This window comes from Felis catus, chromosome D3 (genome assembly GCF_018350175.1).
Source record: "Felis catus isolate Fca126 chromosome D3, F.catus_Fca126_mat1.0, whole genome shotgun sequence".
Taxonomy (NCBI): Eukaryota; Metazoa; Chordata; class Mammalia; order Carnivora; family Felidae; genus Felis; species Felis catus.
Window position 1 is genome coordinate 12,611,609 of NC_058379.1, and position 23,659 is coordinate 12,635,267.

General features: G+C 50.9%; 1 long non-coding RNA gene across 1 annotated transcript; it reads right to left on the reverse strand.

The window, feature by feature from the left end:
* Positions 1 to 1,313: 1,313 nt before the first annotated feature.
* Positions 1,314 to 4,493, reverse strand: LOC123381371. Its single transcript, XR_006588252.1, has 2 exons — positions 1,641 to 4,493; positions 1,314 to 1,536 (listed from the first exon to the last, which is right to left on the reverse strand). It is a non-coding gene; the product is annotated as an uncharacterized LOC123381371 (long non-coding RNA).
* Positions 4,494 to 23,659: the final 19,166 nt, after the last annotated feature.

Genomic DNA, 23,659 nt, shown 5'->3' on the forward strand with positions numbered 1-23,659 from the left:
TTCGTGGACCAGTCGCCCAGCAAGTCTGTCTTGTCCATCAGCGCGTGGGTCCGCGGGGCAGACCTTGCCCTGCCTGATCCTCCGCTGTTTCGTTCTCTGCGTGTCTACAGGTCCCAGCGCAGAGATGGCCCTCGGTATCGGCCAGGGTCCAACTGTGGATGGAAACTGAGGGCCTTTGATGCGGGGAACTGGTTACGCAAGGTATGGAAGATCCGAGAAGCCCAGGCGGATGGTGAGGAAAGCAGAGGCCAGCAACAGCAAGGGGGTCACCGCCACCCCCAGGCTGGAGGAGCAGAAGAGGAGATGTCACCACCGGGTTGGGCTCTCCTAGTGGGAGCTGGAACCCCAGCAGGCCTGGCAGGGCACTGAAGACGAGGAGAAGACACAGTTCCCACTAGGGTTAGCGCCTGAGCCAAAAATGGAGAAGAGGGGCGCCTGGGTGGCCCAGTCGGTGGAGCGTCCGACTTCAGCTCAGGTCACGATCTCGCGGTTTGTGAGTTTGAGCCCCGCATCGGGCTCTGTGCTGATGGCTCAGAGCCTGGAGCCTGCTTCTGGTTCTGCGTCTCCCTCTCTCTCTGCCCCTCCCCTGCTCGTGCTCTGTCTCTCTCTGTCTCAGAAACAAATAAACATTAAAAAAAGTTTTTTTTTAAATGGAGGAGAAGACATATCACGACCTCTCGTCTCCCGCCCTCCACAACATCATGAGTCCCACCCGCAGAAACAAAGTGATGGGAAGAGCTGGTGGCGACAGCTTGCAGGGGCGATCCCCCGAGACACAGAGTAGAGCAAAGGAAGGCCACAGAATGGATCTGACAGCAGGTGCTTCCCGGCTCCGGCTCGAAGGAACCCCAGCTCTCCTTCTGTCCCACACCCTGTGTTAGTCAGGGTGAACTGCGTTGTGCTGCGATAACAAAAAAACCCCACTCTCGGCTCCGCAGCTTAAAACAACAAAAGCTGAGCACTGCCAATTAAATGCTTCCACCTGGAAGTGATATTTGTCCCTTTCTCTGACATTTCACAGGCCAAGCGAGTCACATGCCCGCCATTAAGTTCAGGTGAGCGGGAAAAGTGTAATCCCTCAACTGCTCTCAAGAAGAGAGCTTGAAATACGGGGGCCAGCAATAATCTCTCACAGCTGTCTTACCCACTCCCCCCCTGCAATTCTTGAGTGTCGGCCAGTTATTGGGGCCACCTGAAATGTCCACACACATTTCTAACCACACCCCAAGGGACCTGCTAAAAATGATGCTATAAAATTTAAGGTCGGAGGTGATCACGATCCACTGATCCTGAAAACAGCAAGTCACGGCAACTTCGCAGCTTAAAAAATAAGAGACGTTTATTGTCTCACAATTTCTGTAGGGCAGGAACTTGAGAGTGGCTCGGCTCGGCCGTTCCGGCTCGGAATTTCCCATGAAGTCGCCGTCAGACGTTGTTGGGACTGTAACCTCCTTCTCAAGGCCTCACTGCTCCAAAGTGGTCTGCCGAATCGCTCCAAGGTGACCCACTCACAAGGCTGGTGAGCTGGTATATATGCTACAATGTCAGCTTTTTAAAAGTGTCCGCATTACAGGATGTTACAGATTTGTACAATGGTAGCCGACCACCAACACGGCCTCTAATGACCCTCGCCTCCTCACCTTGGATAGTTTCCTCCCACAGCGCACCAAGGTTGGTCGGCGTGGCCAGCAGAACGTGGCAGAAGCGGTCAAGTATGACTTCACGCGTGAGTCGAAAACACCACGGCCGCTTCTGCTTTGCTGGCTTGGATCGCTCGCTCCGGGAGAAGCCGACTGCCATGCTGCGAAGACACCTAAGCACCCTACGGAAGGAAAGAGACCACGGGCGAGAAACCGAGGTCTCCCGCCGACGGCCAGTACCAACTCAACCGCCACGTGCGTGTGCCATTTTGACAGCCCAGCGTCCAGGTCCAGTCCAGCCTTCAGATGAGACTGCGGCCCCAGCCAGCTTCTGACTACAATGAGAGATCCTGTACCACAGCTGCTCAGACAAGCTGCTCTTGAATTCCTGGTGGCCCACAGAAGCTGTGAGATAACGACTTTGCATTGCTCAACCCGCCAAGGTCCGGGGTAAGTTTTGAGACTTATCAAGGTTCAGGATAAGACTTTGAGACTCCTATGGGTAGAAGTTTTGCGTGCGCGCATGTGTGTGTGTAGGGAAAGAGACAGACAGAAAGAAAACTTTTAGAAGGATAGGATTATGAGATGGGGTATCTAGTCTATTTAGGGTTTATCCAATTACTAATTTTTCTACGATGGACACGTATTCCTTGGAAGACGGGAAGAAAAACACAGCAGCCGCTATTGGGCGACGAGGACGGCTTTCGATAGCTGTTTCAGACACTGAAGCAGAGCTCGACTGGCCAGATGGTTAGCACGGCCTGCCAGTGCAGATAACTTGCTAAGGAAGATGGCCAAGCCAAAGGAGGAACGTGCCAATGTCCACCTCGGTCTTCTCCACCCAGTTGGGTCTGCTCTGAGCTGCCTAGAGGATGTGTTTGGGAGGAACAGGGTGCTGGAGACCGGCCGCCAGGAAGGGGCGGGGGTGTTGCATTTGGAAAACCTCAAGGTTTCTGAGCTGGCAAGATATATCAGCAAAAAAAAAAAAAAAAGAAGAAGAAAAGAAAAAAAGCCCTCGCCTGTCTAGACAAAAGTTTGATTTTGAATCAGAAAAGGGAACGTTTGCAAATAGGAAAGGAGTTGAAGCATTTTTTTTCTCCTTTGAAAATAACCATGAATTTTTAACTATCAGCCCTAAAGAGAGACAGCAAGACTCCGGTGTCCACACCAGGGATTTGAATATTGCCCCACACCCCCCAGATGGATTATGCAATGGGGCCATTTCTTAGGCTGGACATTGACTTCTTGAGCCGAAGAGAGGGGTTTAACAAGGCCCCAGGGCATCCAGGAGGAGAGACAGACAGGCTTCCACCGCGAACATCTGAGGCTCGGGAACCGGAGTAACCCAGGCAGCCTGAGAAAATGATCAATCGGGCTGCTGACAGAGGGAAATCGCTGGCCTGGGTTTCGCTGACCTCAGGCCGGGGGGGGGGAAGACGTCCACGCTGGTTTGCCTGGCCCCATCGGGCAGGGCTCCCGCGGGCCACCGTCTGAAACCTCAGTGCCAGCTGAGTGTGAGAGTTAGAGAGAAGGTCTGCCGGGAAGGGATTTCCCCCCCTCCCCCGAACATCCCTTTGTCTGTGGACTTGGCCCAGTTCTGGGCAGAGAAGCTGGGCGCTGAAGGCCAAGCCAGGTGGGTGGGTCAGACTCACGGGGTTGTAAGTGATGGAAATCTGACTGAGGTTGCTCAGGCAGAATGAATCATTCTAAGGCGGTTTGGGGGGAGCCATAAGATCGGAATGCACCTGAGCTTGTGCAAGGGAAAATAGGGAAAAAGGCCCTCAGGGACCCAGGGGGGCCCTTGCCCACCCCTGCCTCTGTTGCTCTCCGCCGGCTGCTGTTACTCCTTTCCCTTTCACTGGAAACAGACTCCAGGTCTTTCCCCGCATCGTGGGCCACCCCACGGTGCCCAACTTCACACGTCATTGGTCCCACCAATGGTCCAACCATTGGTCCAACCCTGAGAGAGGATGAGTCAGTCAGTATGCGTGTGAGTAAGTGTGTGAGCGTGCGTGTGTGTGTGTGTGTGTGTGTGTGTGTTTCGATTCCTGTCTCTCAACCCTAAATTATCACGGAGGGAACTCTCACTGGCACATCTTGGGGAACCGTCTAGATCTAGAGGAAGGTCAAGGAGTACGGCCTTGCCAGGCATAAGACGCCCACCGGGGCCCTTAGCCGGGAGTGAGGGGATCACAGTGGGCTGGCAATACATTCCAAACGGATTTTTCCGCTACTCCTCAGATGAGACCCCTGCGCTACCCTGGAGGGGGCGCTGCAGGCTCATTCTCACTGCAAGGATTTGTGCCTGTAAATCTACTTGTCCCTGGTGCCTCCCCCGGGGCATGTCTCGTGGCATAAGCCCCGGCACGAAGATTTACTTATTTTTCTGTTTCTACGACTCTTTTCTCCCCTCGACGTCGCCTTATCCCGAGCAAACCATGCCAATGAAATCGCAAGCTCGATGCGATGACTGGGTGCGAATCTCCGCCCTGTTATTTTCTTGCTATGTGGCTTTGGGCAAGTCGCTTCACCTCTCTGGACCTCTGCTTCTTTAGCTGCGTAATAGTCTACCTGGCATAATCGTGGCCGCTGCGTTAACGGAGCTATTTCGCGCGTGGAACGTAGGCGCCCTTAACAGGCAGCCCTGCACGAGGTGACTCCTACCGTCTTCGTGTGTTTGATGTGTCTGATGACACCATCATCATTACGTGTTTGCTCCACGCTTCGTCTTGGAAATCGAATGAATTTTTAAAAACTCCGAACAGGGGCGCCTGGGCGGCTCCGTCGGTTGAGCGTCCGACTCACGGTTTGGGGGTTCGAGCCCCGCGTCCGGCTCTGTGCGGACAGCTCAGAGCCCGGAGCCCGCTCCGGATTCCGGGTCTCCCTCGCTCGCTGCCCCTCCCCCGCTCATGCTCTGTCTCTGTCAAAAATAAACGTTAAAAAATCAAATTAAATAGACGAATAAATAAATAAATAAATACATACATACATAGAAACTTAGAACATTCCCAAATGACCAGGTCATGTGGTATATCAGGTAAGAAAATGATTCCTATCATACATTCTGCCTACAAGCGTCTCCACCGCTCGAACACAGTGACCTGCGCAGAAAGCCGAAGATCAAGGCCTACGGATGAGAACTTGATGGATCAAAACGATGATAATCAGGTGATGAAACAGATGGGCTTTGCAAGCGGGTCAGACGGGAAGGCCGTACGAGGTCACCTTCAAGGGCACGGGCTTCTAAGCAAGAGCCAACTAGAAATCAATGCAGACACCCATAACGTTATTTTGGACAAGTAATTTAACCTTCCTGTCTCTTCGTTTTCTCAACTGTAACGTGGGGATTTTCGAAATACCTCTCTGCTATAGACATCCGCTGTCAATAGCCATTCGCCTCTCCGAAAAGCAGTAGCCTGACTCGCGTCGGGAAACAGCTCTTTCTCGTGCTTACCCGTGTGGTTTGGGATGTGGCCTTCCGCACACCCTGGCTGCAGGAAGGGGCCCTGGTTAGCCTAAACCATCACCCCCCCCTCCCCCGCCCCTGGTCACAGCGATCGGCTCGAAAATGGACACAGAACCCTCCCTCTGAGACACAGTGGGCTATCGTGAGATTCTGGCTTCCGGAAGAGACTGTTACCCTGCCTCTCTGGGATTCGAAGCTGGGAGGAAGTAAAGATCAGATGTGTTGCAGCCACCTGTGCCCTTGAGGAGAGACCCCGCGTGAGAAAAGCACCAAGGCCGGAGACATGGAATCAGTGAGGGCCCCGGAGACAGCCGGGTCCTGGATCCGGTCATTCCTGAAGCTGGTTTACTCCGGGGCGTTTCAGTTCCAGAAGCCAATAGTAATTGACAAGCACATCATTTGCAATCACGTTTTTTTTTTTTTTTTTTTTTTTTTTGGCACAAGCCAACCAGAGTTGGGTTTTCTAGGCCTTGCAACTAAAACGTCCTAACTGCTGCCTTATGCATAGGATTAAATGAGATGGCAAGCCCTGGAAACTACTTAGCACGTAGTAAGGCGGACACACGCGGAGTTCCTATATTTTCAAGATGCCCGGGAGGATTCTTTCGCTTAGTGCCATACAAAAGGGCACAGCAGCCAAATCCCACACCCTCCCCCTCCCTTCCCAAACCGGCATTTTCTGCCTGCCTACGAGTTACACACATCAGCGCACCAGCCAGCGGACCTGCTAAGCTAATTAGCCCAGCGTCACAGGCGTTACGCGGACTCGGCCGAGACGACGTTTTGCAAACTCGGGGTGAAATATTTAATTAATCAAAGCTGCTCAGCCACTTGTCGCACCGAGTCAGTGTGCGCTCGGGCGAGGGCCGGGGCTCCGTGAGGCAGACTCGTCCGGAGCCTTCCACGTCCTTCCCCCACGGAACCCGGTCGAACCGCATCGGCCACGCGGGTGAATTTAGAGCGCTCGCTCTTGGCACCTGACGCTTCACAGCTCCGGGGTGTCTGGGGTGCCCCGTGGCAGGCCACCACCTGTGCCCATGGTTTCCACGGCACCATGGGAGAGCCGTTCACGTCACGCGCTTTGGGGGAGTGAACGTTTCCACCGGGGACCAGGTCAGGGGAGAGGAGAGGAAGGCTGTGTGTGTGTGTGTGTGTGTGTGTGTGCGCGCGTGTGCGAAAATGCGCGCATCGAATATTTCAGGGTAGATACCGGTGGCCTCTAAGGAAGGGGCACAGAATACCTGAAAACTTTTTAATTTGATTTGTTAAGGTTTTATATATTTTAAATGTTTATTTACTTATTTTGAGAAAGAGAGAGAGGATGGAAACAAGGGAGGGGCAGAGAGAGAGAGAGAAGGGATAGAGAGAAAATCCCAAGCAGGCCCTGGGCTCTCAGCACAGACCCTGACACAGGGCTCGATCCCACGAATGGTGAGATCACGTGACCTGAGCCGAAATCAAGGGTCGGGAAGCTTAACGACTGAGCCACCCGGGTGACCCTGAAAACCTTTCTATAGTTCAAAATATTAAGGGACAAAGCAGGTTTAAAAATGTGTGTGAAATATTATTATAAAAAGGTACACAGAAAATATAAAATTTACATGAAATCATACACACACACCCATATACATATATAATTTTCACCATGATGATGTACATTTTAAAATTCAGTTTATTTTAGCTTTCACATATTTTAAGTCGGTAACATACTTACTTGCAGGTTCCAATATTTTTAAGAAGGACAAAAAAATAATAGGAGCTGCACACTGTCGTCGCAGCCACTCTACTGATGAAGGGACAGCAGCACAGAGCGGTTAAGTCATGTGCCCAAACTCACACAGCCAGTGAGCGGCAAACTGGGATCGAAACGGAAGGAATACACCTTGGAGGCTGTGCATTTAACTCTAGGCTGACTTTCGTCACTCTGCTTCTGTGTCTTGTTTTAGTTTATGCCCAGTGCAGAAGATAGTTACTTATTTATGTATTTATTTATTTATTTATTATAATACGTGTATGTTTCTGTTTTTACATAAATGGTAGACTATATGCACTATATTCTGTTTTTCTTTTCCTTTACTCTTTCTTCTTCCTCCCTTCCTTCCTTTCCTTTCCTTTCTTTTCTTCCTCCCTCCCTCTCTCTCTGTCTTTCTCTTCCTTCCTTCTTTCTTTTTCTTTCTTTTCTTTTTTCCTTTCTTTTCTTGTCTTTCTTCCTTTATCTTCTTTCACTCCTTCCTTCTTTCTTTTTCTTTTCTTTCTTTCTTTCTTTCTTCCTTTCTTTCTTTCCCTTCTTTCCTTTCTCTATCTTTCTTTCTTTTCCCTCCTTCCTTCCCTCCTTCCTTCTTTCTTTCCTTTCCTTTTTCCTTCTTTTCTTTCTTTCTCTTCCTTCCTTCCTTCTTTCTCTTTTTCCTTTCTTTCTCTTTCTTTTCTTTTTTCCTTTCTTTTCTTTTCTTGTCTTTCTTTCTTCCTTTATCTTCCTTTACTCCTTCCTTCTTTCTTCTTCTTTTCTTTCTTTCTTCTTTCTTTCTTTCTTTCTTTCTTTCTTTCTTTTCCTTCTTTCCTTCCTTTCTTTCTTTTCCTTCCTTCCCTCCTTCCTTCTTTTTCTTTCCTTTCTTTCTTTTCTTTCCTTCTTCCTTTTCTTTCTTTTTTCTTTCTTTTCCTTCCTTCCTTTTTTCCCTTTCTTTTCTTTTTTCTTTCTTCTTTCCTTTTCTTTGTTTGTTTGTTTCTTTCTTTCTTTTCCTTCCATCCTTCTTTCTTTTTCTTTTTCTTTCCTTTCTTTTCTTTCTTCTTTCTTTCTTTTCCTTCCTTCCTTCTTCCTTTTTCTTTCTTTTTCCTTTCTTTTCTTTTTTTCTTTTCTTTCTTTCCTTCCTCTTTCTTTTCCTTCCTTCCTTTCTTTTTCTTTCTTCCTTTTCTTTCTTGTCCCTCCTTCCTTCCCTCCTTTCTTCTTTTTTTCTTTCCTTTCTTTTCTTTCCTTTTTCCTTCTTTTCTTTCTTTCTTTTCCTTCCATCTTTCCCTCCTTCCTTCTTTCTTTTTCTTTCTTTCCTTTCTTTTCTTTCTTTCTGCCTTTTCCTTCGGTGCTTCTTTCTTTTTTTCTTTTTCCTTTCTTTCCTTTCTTCTTTCTTTCTTCTTTCTTTCTTTTTCTCTTTCTTTCTTCTTTCTATTCATCTTTCTGCTTGGAAACCATTCCCTGTTCATATGGAAAGAGCCTCTCCCTCTTTTATAAAACTTCATCATGTTCCATTGTCTGCTTGTACCTCAATTTATTTCTCTAGTCCACCCTGGTAAATATTAATGTTATTTAAAATCTTCATGAAAGAGGTGACATTTGAGCTGAGACCTAAACTCAGGTGCAGAGGTGAAGATCAGGAAGGGAAAGGAAACAGAGTCACGACGTGGGGAATAGCACATGCAAAGGCCCTGAGGCCCATGACATGGAAAGAAGGAATGTGTGACGGTTGCCCAGAGCAAAGCGGGGCAGGAGGTGGTATCTAAGGGGGCAGCAGAGAACTGACAATGCTGGGCATTTCTAGTTCTGGAAAAAAAATACCACCTTCGTCCTAAGAGCTAGGGAAGCCGCTAGCAGGTGTCATTTGGGGGACTTAAAACAGAAAAGCCCACTTCCTCTTCTCTAAGAAGCGCTACCCAGGCTGAACCTTCCAACCCTGATGGTGTGGACTGGGTCAGGGCGAAGTCTTGATCCCATGGTTCTGTCCCAGGTAGCTGCCCTCCTAGCCACTTCCTCTCGGCTAGCCAGGAAGAGTCAAAACCCAAGGGACTTCCTCCGGCCTGCCCGACGCCCAGGGCAAACGTTCTCCGCGGTGTGTAGAGAATTCCCGTCACCCCCCCACCCAGGTCTGGGTGTATAAAGATACAGGAGAGGTGTTAAGCCTTGAGTAATTATCACCTCTCGGGTGGGAGGAGGGAGTCCAGATGGGGTCAAGAGGAGAGAGCGTTTATTTTCTCTCCGAATCCCGGAGAAGTCCCTGTTTTCCCTGAAGTCCCCAGGCCAGAGCTCGGGGTATGTGTGTGTACCCCGCGTTAGAAGGAAGGAGATCGGTACCACCGCTGCCCGTCTTGCCAAGCAGAGGGGCCCATCTGGCCCCCGCTGGAAGCAAGTCGGCTCGGCTGCGTGGAGTCTGGCTGTGTTGGCAACGTGCTCGCAACGTAACGACCATTTTTGTTTGATTGCACTGGAACAGCCCTCTACCACTCTTCTGTGAATCCAGAACGCTCCCTCCCAAGCCTCCCTTCCAGAAGGAGGAACGTCCACGTCTCTCCCTTTGTATGAGCTTCAGAGTCTGCCCCAAATACCGCCCCCGACCAAATGACGGCGAGAGAGACAGAAGTGGACCCCAGATTTCAGAAACCATCCTAAGACTCTGTGATCCCTCTGGGGGCTGGGGTGGGAATGATGCGACCCAAGCCTCAGTGCGGAAAACGTCCTCTCCTCTAGCCCCCCCCACCCCCAAATCCCTTTTAGGGAGAAGAGGCCGCAACAAATATCTAACCCATCTCCCTATGACCACTCCTGGCCCTTCCAATCGATTCTCTGCCTTTGCCAGGGTAATGGTTGTTTTAAAATCATTATGAGTGTAATTGTTACAGTACGTCCTGGGCTCCTTAAATGTATTGACTTATTCCGTTCTCTCCATAGTACCATTAAGTGGGCCCTATTGTTATTTCCACTTTACAGAGGAGAAAACGGACTGCTGCAGGAATTCGGTTAAGCAGCTAATTAGGGGCAGAACTGGAATGTGAGCCTAGGTGGTCTTGCTCTAGAGCTGTGCCCTTCAAGATGGCAGCTACCAGCCACATGTGGCTTTTAACGCATGAAATGCTGGGAGCCCTCGCTGAGCTGTGCTGTGAGGGCAAAACACACACAACGTCCTGCTCTACTGTCTCTCAACGCAGAGAGGATCGTGCCCGAAACCCTCAGGGTTTACACATTTCCCTTCCGCTGAAACCAGATGGTAACTTGGCCTGCGTGCCCTCCCGTGCTCTGGGGCCCGCCTTGCTCTCTGTCCGCAGCTCCACGACCTCCCTCCCCGACCCAGACTCACCAGCCTTGCCCTCACTGACCTGAGCCACTGACCTTCTCTCTTTCTGCTCTCGTCCATGCTGTTCCTTGACTCAACACTGTTCCCCGCCTTCCTCTACTAACTCTCACTCACTCTCCTTTAGCGCCGTTTTCCCTGACCCCCACGTTCCCCATCTATGCTCTCCTGGCCTCCTGAACCTTCCCTTAACGACACAACATATTACATATATGTGGGATTTTGTGACTACCGGCTTCGTCGGTCAGAGTTCAACTGGGAGACAGAAATCCCCAGTTGTCTCAACAGGGAGAATTCAACGCAGAGAACTGCCAACCAGGTAACTGGGAAGGTGACACTAAGTGATCTCGGAGGTAGTAATTGCAGGGGGTCCCTGCCAACCCTGGGATTGGACAATCGAGGGAAGATGCCAGCATTATTGGCATTTAGAAGCTTAGAGAAGGGACCCCGTGGAACCGGCACTTGGCTGAAAACCCTGAGCTCAGAGACGGCTCCCGCGGAGCAGGTCCCCTGACCTCTGGTGAGGAGACCTCCCAGCTGGTGTCCCCGAGGGGGGCGTGACGAAGCAGGCTCAGCAAACCAACGGCAAAGTACAGAGGGGACCCGGCTGTCGCTACAGGAAGGCCCCGCTGTTGCAGGGGGACCGCAGTGCTGGGGGACGGCCACAGGAAGTGGAAGCAGACTGGAAGGAACAGACTGGATGGCTGTCTCCCCATGGGGTCGGCAGAGCCCAAGCCTAGGCCACTGGCAAAGCAGAAGTGAGGTTTGCAGAGTCCCGGCCCCAGCATCCCAGGGGAGGGTACAGGGCGTGAGTGAGAGCGGTAACTGGCCCCCACCTGCTTGTACTCTCCATGAGAGCAGGGGGTGGGGTCAACTGCTCTCCTCCCTCTTTCTAGAACAGCCAGTGCCACAGAGGAATAAAAGAACCAAGCCCTTCACCTCGGAAGGGGCGCACGAGGGAAGTCACTTTCCAGGCCCAGGGCCCATCGGGGGGTAGCTTTGGTGACAACCCAAGGACTGCTGAAGAAAGGCAAGATACGGCTTTTGTCATTGGATTGGGCATCACAGTCCTTGGCTCTCCCTTGCCATGGTGACAAACATACCCAACTACTGTGAACACACATCCATGTTATTTTTTATTTTGAGAGAGCAGGGGAGGGGCAGAGAGAGAGAGGGAGAGAGAGAATCCCAAGCAGGTTCCACACTATCAGTGCAGAGCCTGACACAGGGTTCCAACTCACAAACCGTGGGATCGTGACCTGAGCCAAAACCGAGAGTCAGAGGCTTAACCGACCGGGCCACCGAGTACCCCAGTGACCACATTTTCTAAACCTAAATTGGGGTCACTAGCCTGACTCAGGAGAGGACAAACTACTTCCAACCAAGACCTGGTCAGAAATGTGGACAGGGGCACCTGGGTGGCTCAGCAGGTCGAGCGTCTGACTTCACCTCGGGTCATGATCTCACAGTTCGTGAGTTCGAGCCCCGCGTCGGGCTCTGTGCTGACAGCTCGGAGCCTGGAGCCTGCTTCGGATTAAGTGTCCCTCTCTCTGCCCCTCCCCTGCTCGTGCTCTGTGTCTCAAAAATAAGTAAACAGTAAAAAAATTAAAAAAAAAAAAAGAAATGTGGACAAGCGTGCCCCAACTTCTGTCCCGTCTTGCTCAATGACTAACACATACTAGGCAGCCAATAAATATTTGTTGGATAATCGACAGAAGAAAGGATGAATCTCTGTGCAGGGATGAGTTCATCTAGAGAGATGCCAGCCGTTCACAAAATAACAGGACCCCACGTTGCAGAGAAAGTTCTGGACAGGTGGAAAGAAAACGGGGCTCAGTATCAGTGACACATAGTTACAGTTTGCAGCTTGGGAAACTGATCCTCAGGTTACTGGGGTCTGTTGGGGGGCGGGGGGCGGCCGGAATCCAGCAAGCATGAGCTCTCAGTGTTATGATCAATATTATTATTTTCCAAATAAACGCTTCATGCCTATTAAAGATTACGAGCGTGGGACTTTTACTAATATAAATATTCAATTCGCTGTTGCCCGGTTCAATAAATAATGTAACGATGGCTTATTTTTCACTCCAAGTGTGAAAAAATTATCCTCATTGATTTTAGGCCACTCTTTACTTGTTTTTAAATAAATAAGTGTCAGAGATGCTAAATATTAACATAAGGTGTTTTCCCCATAAGGTGTTCACTACAAACAGCACCAGACTGGCAAGCGACAACTAAGAAATTATGAATAATCAGGGCTAGGCCTATAGCTACTCATATCAATGCCCAGAACTTGGGGGTGAATTTAATTCTCTCCTCTTTGGCTCTCTCACAGAAGTGGACAGAAGTCAGCTTTTTTTTTTTTTTCCTGGCGACTCAGGATGTCTGTTAAACGCTCCTGACGAGCTGTGTGACCTTGGGCAAGCCATGAGACCTCTCGGGGCTTCCGTTTCCCAATCTGTAAACTGTTAAACCACCCCCAATGCTCTTTGAGCCACAACCATTCAAATAACCAGAATCGTCAACCCCCGCGTTGTATCAATGAACGGAACCCTGTCGTAGTCCGAGCGTCCTTCTCACTCCTGAGGGTGCAGACACGGCGATTTCAGAGGCCCAGAAACAAGACGTGGGCAGTCTGCGTGCCGTAATAGCCAAAGAATTGGACTCACACGCAAAGAAAATGAGATTCCCAAGAAATGCCCCCGTTTATGAAAGGGCAGGAGGAAAAGAGAGAGACTTTTCATTCTGTTGAGGTTGAAACCCTCGAGAACATTACCCAGGCATCGGATGTCTTGGGAACAGGGGAGCTGGCGTCCCACTAGGCTAATACACATATGGAAAATGTTAAACAGAGAGGTGAGCGAAGTGCGAGCGTACATGAGTTCAAGAGACATCCCGATTTGTTTCTGGGAGAGGAGGAAATTGGCATACACACCAAACAAGCCAAAAGGTTGAATTAAGCTAAACCCCGACAGGGGAAATCAGCAGGGCCTGGATGGGCCAGAGCGTATATTTTTTTTCTTTTCCTCTTTCCGTGTGTGTGTGTGTGTGCGCGTGTGTGCGTAAAGACGGCAGGGGGTGGGGTGGTGAACCACTGCCGTTACCCTTCTTCTCCATATTCTTCTATTAGCAAAACTTCTCTGTCCAAGACCCTTGGCCAACACACCCTAGAAATGAAGGCATTGAGCATTCCCATCCTGATGTCGCCACCAGCTTGTCGAGGGACCTTCAGGAAATGTCTTAACCTCTACGGGAGCCAAGTTCCCTCCAGTAGCATCTGGTGATGCCTTTGCTCATGCGGGACCCCCGGGTAGACAGCAAGGAGATGGGATTCGGGGCCCAAGGTATTTACTAGAGGGCCCCAAGTTACCCACATGTCCCCCTGCACCCCCCAGAATTCCCCCGAAATTCACCCAATATCCCCAGGGGAAAGAGGCAGCCAGAGCCAACCCTTTCCCACTGTCTGTGGGCAGGGATGACTTGGGATTTTAGGTGGAGACAACACAGTAGAATTCTTCAGAATTTGCAACTCAATCTTGTTTTTTTCATTTAGAAGACGCAGTTTCTGTGTCATCACAGCATTGTCCATTACCGCCAAAGCAATGGAGGCAACGTATGTTGCAAACGAAAGGTAACCATTCAAAAGAGATCATGAACCTCATGGTGGAATGCTGAACAGCCACTGGAAATGCTGGGTGGCTCAGTGAGTTAAGCGTCTGACTCTCGATTTTGGCTCAGGCCACGATCTCACGGTTCGCGAGTTTGAGCCCCAAACGCGCTCGGTGTTGACAGGGAGGGGCCAGCTTGGGATTCTCTCTCTCCCTCTCTCTCTCTTTCTCTGCCCCTCAACCCCCCTTTCTCTCAAAATCAAGAAAGAAACATTTTTAAAAATCAGGTTTCGCAGATTTGGTGGCCAGAGAAGATTCTTGTACACACAATTGTAACAAGCAGGAATCAGTAGCGTACAAACACTTAGAGTCTAAATTTATATATGCCAATGCGTGCAAATAATTAGACACAGATTCCAGGATTGGTAAACTCCAGCCCGCAGGCAATATCCAGTTTCCTGACTCTTTGCAAAGAACCGGTGAGCTGAGAATGTTTTTTTAAGCATCTTTTTTAACGATGAAGAGAGAAAAACTCCAAAGAAAAAGGTTTCACTGCGCATGAAACTTAGGTGAAATTCAAATGTCAGGGCTCAAGAACCAAGTTCTATTGCTACAAGGTAGCGTTCATGGGATCAGTGGCTGCCTTCACACCACAACAGCAGAGTTGAAGAGTTACAAGACTGCACAGGGCTATAAAGCAGAGAGTGCCTCTCGATGGCCCTTTACAGCAAAAGTTATTTTACCCTTAAAAATTTCTTGCAATTTTCACTTTTTCCTAATAATGAGTATTGATGGCTTAAAAAAATTGTTTTTAATGTTTATTTATTTTTGAGAGAGAGAGGGAGACAGAGTGAGTGGGAGAGGGACAGAGAGAGAGGGAGACACAGAATCCAAAGCAGGTTCCAGGCTCTGAGCTGTCAGCTCAGAGCCCGACGCGGGGCTTGAACCCACGGACCGTGAGATCATGACCTGAGCCGAAGTCGGACACTCAACCGACTGAGCCACCCAGGTGCCCCTTGATGACTTTTATGCGAATCAAAACATGTCCATTTAGGGGCGCCTGGCTGGCTCAGTCCATTAGGCATCTGACTCTTGATTTCAGCTCAGATCATGCTCTCATGGTTCAAGAGCTTGAGCCCCACGTCGGGCTCTGTGCTGACAGCTCGGAGCTCGGAGCCCGGAGCCTGCTTCGGGTTCTGGTCTCCCTCTCTCTCTGCCCCTCCCCTACTTGCATGCATGCTCTCTCTCTCTCTCTCTTTATCTCTCTTTCTCAAAAATTAGACATTAAAAAAAAATCCTGCAAATAGGAAATCCTGGATTTCAAGAAAAACCCTCTTCCAGGACTGGGATGAACAGCAAGAGGTTCCACGGGATGCTAACAAAGCGAGGTTCTTGCTCCAAAATTTACAATCAGAGGACCGCTACCTGGTGCCCAAATTGGATCGTCTTTATCTCCTGGACCTCACTCAAACTTCACAGTTGTCCTGCACGAGCACTGCTATCCTGTCCCCTTCTACCACCGGCCAAACAGGGGCCCGGAGACACAGAGCTGGTTGTTCGAGAACGCGCGATGAGCGAGTTGGCATCCTAGGGTGCCGGAAACCCCGCCTCTCACCACGGAGGCAGAAGACGGAGGTCAGAAGTCTGTCTCGGACCCTTCTTCCTCCAGCCGGCGGGGCAGGCAGAACTCTGCAGAAGGTGAGGACCAGTGAAATATACCCACCCCCCCACTCGCGGGGTGGCCAAGAAGGTCGCACCTCCGCCTGTCCCGGTTGCGTGTGGCATTCCACCGATCGCCCTTTAAAAATTCTAGGCAGCGATCGCATTGTTCTTGCACATAAGAGGAGGAAAAAGTCCCAGCCACAAATTGCAAGCCACGAGCTGAGCTGCTGACCAGATGTGCCAGGCTTAGGGCACTTGACCTGGCGGCTCATAATAGTTAACACGGGCTCCCCTAGAAAAGCCTGTAGTTAATAACATCCCCTTCTCTGCTCCCCGGGGACCCCCTGCTTCCTCCACTCTTCTTTCCAACACCCCCAAGGCATGCTAAGCACAGACTACTCAGCAAACGGAACGGGCAAATGCCCATAGGGACACGGGCCCATGTGGCGTCTACACTAAGGACAAAGAAACTGGACGTGGTCGTGAGCAGCGGGAGGAAGGATGTGGGGCGGAGGAAATAACGGATTGCCAAAAGGGGGCTCGACGCTACCACGAGAGAGGCCGACGAAGGGGAAACGTTCCGGAGAGAGGCAGCAGCCCCTCTCTCCCCGGCCCCAGCCCCGCCATTTACAAGTCCAGGGGCCGGGGGCAGGTGTCCTCGTCGTGTAAAATAATAATGTGAATTGCCGCTTCCTTGGGACATCCTGAGAACTGGGAGAGAAAAGCCGAGCGAGAGGTACGCCCAGAGTCCGGCGTGCACAGAGAACTCAAATAGTAGCTATGCTGAGAGTTGTCGTTCGTGTTTTTGTCACTATGATTCCTGCCGTGGCGTGAGGCTCTTTGGTTGGGAGACTGTTTGGCAACCTTCACGGCTCCTCACGATTCCAGCAAGCACATGAAAGAGAGAAACTCTGGAAGCCTCTGACATGATACAAGGAAGCACGGGGCGGTGAGTAAGAGGGGCTTTCACACCACAAACCCTGGCAGTCCGGGCAGAGCTGGGGCTCTGCCCTGAGCTAGGAAGGGCTCGCCTCTTTGAATCTCGGTTATCTCAGCTCCAAAACGGTGATCCTGACGTCTCCCTCGCTAGATTGTCCCATCGACGGCAAAACCGGGGCGCCTGGGTGGCTCAGGCGGTTAAGCACCCGACTTCGGCCCAGCTCACGATCTCGCGGTTCGTGAGTTCGAGCCCCGCGTCGGGCTCTGCGCCCTGTCAGCCCAGAGCCTGCTTGGGATTCTCTCTCTCTCCCTCTCTCTCTGTTCCTCCCCTGCACTTGGGCCCTCTCCAAACAAATAAAATAAACTGAAAAGCTTTTGCAAAACAGGGAATACAGCGGAAACATCTCTCCACAGGCGTCACCGCGGGGCAACTTTGCGCGACGCGCCATTCGAGCAAAGGCTGAACGCGTCAACTCTACTGCCAGTGGCCCCATCAGCCCCCAGAGCCGGTCACCTCTGTCATCCAACCCTCCCCCTCACCGGTACTCCACGCCCCGCCACAGCCAAGGTCTTCGGGGTCCAGGAGCGCTGTATCCAACAGAGAGCAAGGTCTCCGTCGTGCCGGAAGGGACTTACAAGAGTACGGCTCTTCACAAGAGTGGCCTGGCCCCTCGGGCTGCCTGCTGGCTGGAAGGGGAAGTGCCGAGGTGCAAATGAGAGCCAGATTTCTCTCCTGAAGCTTCTCAAGGTCGCAGACGACTGGGGTGTTCTGCCCTTCACCTTCTGAATCACCGGGCCAAGCGTTGGCCAACGAAACAAAATTGTTCGAGATTAGCCCGCGCGCCTGGAGGAATGTGGAGCCAGAGGCCGGCGCACCTCAGGGATAACGTTTCTCAGGGCGGGCGAGGTTAGGACAGACGTGGCTGGCTGTCGGGACAGATTGGAACATCCGTCCTGGTGCCTCGAATAGCACTGAGGCGCTCAACAATAATGCGTCCCGCGAACGATCACCCTCATTTCTCAGATTCCCGGTGTCTTGAGGGGATTGATAGACACCAAGGGCAGGGGACGTGCTGTGTGTCCGAACGCCATCGGAAGAACGAGCTACGTTATTCCAGACAGCGTATCAGCAAGCTGTTCCTAAAAAGGGCCAGGCGGTAGATATTTTAGGCTTTGCGGACCATACGCTCTCAGTTCAGCCTCTTCCATTCCGCCTCTGTAACAGGGGAGCCGTAGATAATGCACACACAGAAGGGCCTGGCCGTGTCCCACTAAAATTTTACGTGCAAAACCAGGCAACAGCCCGGATTTGGCCCCGGGGCTAGCGCCGGCCGGCTCCCGCTCGAGACCAGAAGAGCAGGATCTCAACCTGGAACAGGGCCATCAGGCTCCGACATGGCAGCCAAAGCCAAGGGTACTCTGGCTCCTGTGTTAGGATCCTCCGAAAAGGAGACCCAAAGACCGCGTTCAACGTGCAAGCAATTTATTGAGGGAAAGGTTCGCGAAGGATCCAGAGGAAGGAGCAGGAGCGGACAGGAGGGCTTTCGTCCCCAAACACAGGTCTGACCCGGCTGAAAGGAGGGGGGGAAGGGTGGATTCTGGCAGGAAGAGCCTTTGATCACAGGCACTATGGTGAGACAGTCTCAACCGGGCTGATGGGGAGGTTGCTTTCACCTTTATTATCGTTGTTTTAAGAACCTTAACGTAGCCTTGGAGTGTCCCAGGGTTGAAGAAATCCATGATAATTCCGGAAGACCCCGGAAGTCTGAGAACCTCTCCTGCCTTCCCTGAAGAGGAACGGTGTCCTTCACGTACGGACAGAGTCATGTTTCCCAGAGTGTGTTCTATGGAACCCTCACCCACAGAAAACTAAGGCAGCTGATAGGCTGCTAAGCCAAGGGATTTCTTTTTTTTTTTTTTTAAGTTTATTTATTTATTTGGAGAGAGACAGAGACACAGGAGCAGGGCAGGGAGGGGCAGAGAGAGAGAGAGGGAGAGAGAGAATCCCAAGCAGGCTCCACGCTGTCAGCACAGAGACCGAGGCGGGGCTCGACCTCACGAGCCGCGAGATCGTGACCTGAGCCGAAACCAAGCGTCGGATGCTTAACCGGCTGAGCCACCCCGGTGCCCCGGGAAACATTTCTTTAAATAAAATTAAACAGGCTTCCTCGCTGAAAACCTTCTCAGAGCCTTTGGTCCAAGATTTGGAGCATTTCCCAAGCTTCACTTAGCATGGACTCGTTTTATTTTTCCTTCAGTGCACCAAACTCAATGGAAAACCATCTATCTCACACCACGGAAAACCCAGTGTCAAGATTACAGATCCAGTGAGTCTGTGGAAAAGATCTCACTCAGTCGTTTCTCTGTGCCTCACCTGGATGTGAGTTTGCCACCCTCTTGAGGACTATCCAGATAACAAGAATGCCTATAGATGTTTGAGAGTCTTCTAGAGAGGCGGTACTGTGTCGAGGTTTAGAGCAGGACTGGGAACCAAGCCTCAGTTTCCTCATCTGTAAAATGGGGGCATAGGAACAATGGTTCCTATGTCACTAGGCTATTTAAGAATACAAAGAACCTTTAGGTATAAAAACACCCAAATCAGGCTTACAACATAGTCCTTAAGTATTACCTACTGCTGTCCCCCTCGTTATTCCCCCGAGAGCTCTTAGAAATTGGCCCAAGGGGAACCTGGGGGGCTCAGTCAGTTAGGCATCTGACTCTTGGTTTCAGCTCAGGTCACGATCTCACGGTTCGTGGGATCGAGCCCCATGTCGGGCTCTGTGCTGACAGCGTGGAGCCTGCTTGGGATCCTCCCTCAGCCCCTCCCCTGCTCTCTCTCTCTCTTTCTCTCTCAACATATATGAATAAACTTGAGAGAAAGAAAGAAAGAAAGAAAGAAAGAAAGAAAGAAAGAAAGAAAGGAAGAAAATAGCTCAGAATGCTAACCAAAACCAAATTTAACGTTTGGGACTTCGAAAGGGTTTCCGTGAAACTTGGTACCTGTGTTGAGGCCAGATGATTTCCCGGAGGAACAATTATAGGTCACAAAACCACCGGGGTACGTGTTTGCGGCCAGACTCCAGGTGGTGGCGACAGTTCCCTCCTGAGCCCAGATGCGTCGGGAGCTCTGCAGGGAAACGCGGGGAGGCCAGAGCCCAGGCCAGACTCAGTGACATTCCCCAGAATCTTTCCGAAGTGTCAAAGGATATTGGAACCCTTCTAGAGAGCACGGTGTAGTTTTAAACATTGCGAAAATTGGCCACTTTGGAAAACGATTTAGCTCTACTCTGCGTATGAAATCATTTCCCCGTTTTATGAGTTATGTAGAAAAATAATAATAAATTATTTCCCCCCCGGGGTACCGGCAGAAATTGTGTTGCAGCATTAGGTTATGATCTCTTGTACCGTTTAATAGATACTCAAGGCTGTTTTATTCTGATACACAAATATAGAGATCTAATGAAAGGTGTGATGGAAAATATGTGCTCGTGGATCATCGGGGTTTCAGCACTGGAGTCCTTTCCCCTTAATTCCATAAGCAAAATTATATTTCTTTTTGTAAGTTTATTTATTTTGAGAGAGAGAGCATGTGTGCATGGGGGGGGGGGCAGAGAGAGAGAGAGAGAGAGAGACAGAGACAGAGAGGGAAAGAGAGAATCCCAAGCAGGCTCTGCCCTGTCAGCATGGAGCCGGATGCGGGGCTCGATCTCGCAGACCGTGAGATCATGACCTGAACCAAAACCAAGAGTCGGATGCTTAGCTGACTGAGCCACCCGGGCGCCCCAGCAAAATTATATTTCAACGAGAAGAGTCTTTGGGGGACTACTGTGCCCACCGCTCAGTGGGCATGAGCTAGATCTTTAGGCAAATTCATTGACCGGGTTAGGGGGGATTTTAGTGAGTTATATATAGTCTGAGGAACCGAATGGTGGGGGAGGAGGGTAGAGATCCTTTTCATAATTATCTGTCGCTTCATGGAAGAAGCAACTAGAGTGAGGATCCCACGGCCCACAGCGCCCCCAAAGCTGATTCTGATTGGGTCAGGGGAGTGTATTTCATAGGAAGATATTCATTCCCACACTGAATTTGCCACGTAAAGTGGAGTCGGGCGGGGCTGGGAGGGGGTGGGAGATGAGAAAAGACAGAGCGAAGGCGGGAAAGGAATAGAGGCAGGGCTGAGAACACCTGCTATGTGCCAGCCGCCGGGAATGAAAAGCAAGGGAGGAAATAAAACCTAGGGCTTGCCTTAACGAAGGCTGGCAGGCAAGACACGAACTGGTGTTGAAGACACCTGCCCGTTGTGACTTCTACGATGGCCCCCAAGTGTCCCCACCTCCCGGCATTCACCGCCTTGCGTCCTCTCCTTTGAGTGAAACGCTCCTAACCAATAGCAGACCCCACGGTCAGAGACTAAGATGAGTGTGAATCCCTGAATACGTGTTAACATTTGGGACGTGGTGAGAACGACACAGGCTTGAAACCGCTCTCAGGAGAAATCCACTCCTCCCAGGGATTCTCGCTTCTTAAAACAAAAAAAAATTTTTTTTTTACATTTATCTTATTTTTGAGAGGCAGAGAGAGTCAGAGCACGAGTGGGCGAGGGGCAGAGAGAGAAGGAGACACAGGATCCGAAGCAGGCTCCAGGCTCCGAGCTGTCAGCACAGAGCCCGACGCGGGGCTCGAACCCACGAACCGTGAGATCAGGACCTGAGCCGAAGTCAGACGCTCAACCGACCGAGCCACCCAGGCGCCCCCAGGGATCCTCGCTTCTTAAACTCACCTCCTGCACTCACGTACACGCCCGATCTCAGCTCCCAGGACCCAGCGAGAGGAAGAAGTTCCCAATAGCTTGTCTCGAGCCCTGTTTTCGAAGCCTGATCAGGAAGCCTTTCCTGACCACGAGTATGCCGTGCTGGAGTGACAGAACTCAGCCATGCTTTGGCCACTTAAAACGCTTTTTCCTCTCCTAAAAGCAGGCACCCCCTCCAGAAGAAGGCAGACAGAAGCTGGTCTGGCCACTGGCTGCCTCCAATGACCTAGTAACACATGGGCTGCTTCCAGAAGGCCACACCAAGACCCTGGCGCCCGGGGATTCCCAGCACGATGACTTCCCAAACCATCATTTGGTGGGAAATGGAGGGAAGACTGAGGAGGAGAAAGATCCAGGATCTGAGCGAGCAGAACCAGAATTCGGGTAAAAGTAACTTTCCTCTCTGGCCTCAAAACATCATTACCGGTTTGGCTTTGGGGTGTGGTAACTCGAATAATGTTTGGCACAATGTTCTGGAGCTTTCCGAGGAGCACTACAGCGGTGTCGGCGAGAGTTCTGAGCTGGACGGACGGTAAAACTCTGCCCCTACCAGCCGTGGGACCTTGGTTGTGTTCTCCAAACTTTGGAAATCTTGGTTTCTTTATTTGCAGATCGAGGACCGTGACAACTCCCAGCCCAGACAGGCTTGTGGTTTCAAGGAGACGCTGTGTTTAACGACGTTGTTTTTAGACCGCACGTAGTAGAAAAATGAAAGAAAAACAGTAATAATTAATTAATTAAAAATAAGTAAATAAACAGCACATAGTAGGGGCTGAGCGAGTGCCAGTGACTGTACTGGCGGGGGCGGGGGGGGTGGGGAATAAAATGAAAGAGGAGAGGGTCAAATGAAAGGGGAGAGGGTGGTTGCTCCCCACCAGTTCCGGACTAGCTTTGGAAAGTCCGGTGTCCATGGGCAAGGCCTCCCTGGAAGTCCTGAGATGCTCTGGGCTGGACTAAAGGTGTCAGGCCATTTTCTACCACACTTGGAAAGGAAGCATGATGTAGGCGACACAGGGGGCTGCAGAGTACCAGTCTCCCTCCTTAGGGCCTTTTCTGGGCTGGAGTTCAGAGAGACATTAGTTGGCCTCCTTGCTCAACACTGGTGGAATCGGAAGGCCACGGGATGACCTGAAGGCGAAACTTGTGCAGAAAAATCTGTGTCACGCATGGAAAGATCCAATCGGTGTTGGAGCTCAGGTTCAAAGTCAGGGATTAAAACCAAGAGCTGGCATCCAGGTAAGGGGGACCTGAGGAGGAGCAGGAACTGGAAGAAGCCCGGTCACGTCCTCAGGAACCCAGCGTCTTTCTGTCTGTGTCCCGCCATTCTCGGAGGGTTGGCTTGTCCTCGTAGGCCACCAAACGTGGCTCCAAAAGATGGCTAAGACCCAAGCGTCGTGGAAAATTTCCAGGTGTAGAAAAAGGAGGATCCGTTCCTTGTATCTCTTTTTCAGACGGAGATAAAAACATCTCAGCAACTGCTCCGTCAGCTTTCCCTGGGTTTCTTATTGGTCACAACCACGTCACGTGACACCGCCTAAACCAATCACTGGAAGTCAGGAAGGAGCCGCTGTGATTGGCAGAGACCAGACCTGACCCGGGGCGCCGCCTTCTGGTGGGATGGTCCCTGCGGGGGACCCGTGTCCTTCGGAAGCGTGTCGCTGACAAAGCGACTCACGGAAAACATTAGAGAGCTAGTTCCGAGGCAGAATGACAGAGGGGCCATAGAATAGACAACAAAGCGTCTCCCGTCTTCACCAACGCGGTCCCTCCCTGCCTCGGATTTTGTTCTCTAACATTTATTGCAAGCTTAGGTGGCAGACATCGTGCTGACCATCCCAACGCGTTACCTTGCTTCACGTCGACAATTAGGACGTAGGTACCAACTTTAGCCTCATCTGCTGATGAGAGAACCATGGTTCAGAACGGTGAAGCAACTTTCCCAAGGTCACACAGTTATAAAGAGGTAGCCTCGGGACTCCTGAAATTGACAGACTCCGGGACCATTCTGCCCAACCAAGCAGCCACTAGCCACCCAGGACCCTTTTATTGTAAAGTACTTAGAATGAAAAATCCTGCTCCCCGGTGGCTCGAGCCACATTGCCAGGACTCAACAGCGACATGCAGGCCAGTGGCTCCCATGTTGGATAGGGCAGATACGGAACATTTCCGTCAACTCAAAAAGTTCTATGGGACAGCGTTCCAGACGCCAAGATCTTAAAGCTCCCCGCCAGAATGGTTCCATGTGACTCTCGCGGTGGACTGGAGGTCTTTGTGGAAGTTTCCAAAGCAACGCCATCAAAGGCGGGAAGATTCCCACCTCTTTCCACCCCACCTCCAAGAAAAAGGCTCTACGACGATGCGAGACTATTAGTTCTATTCTGAGAAATTCCTCAACAACCGACCTAACAGGGAAAGGGAGACACTGAAGGGCATCTCTCACGTCCTGGGAGCACTCGGAGGAAGGAGAACTGGAAAGGCAACAA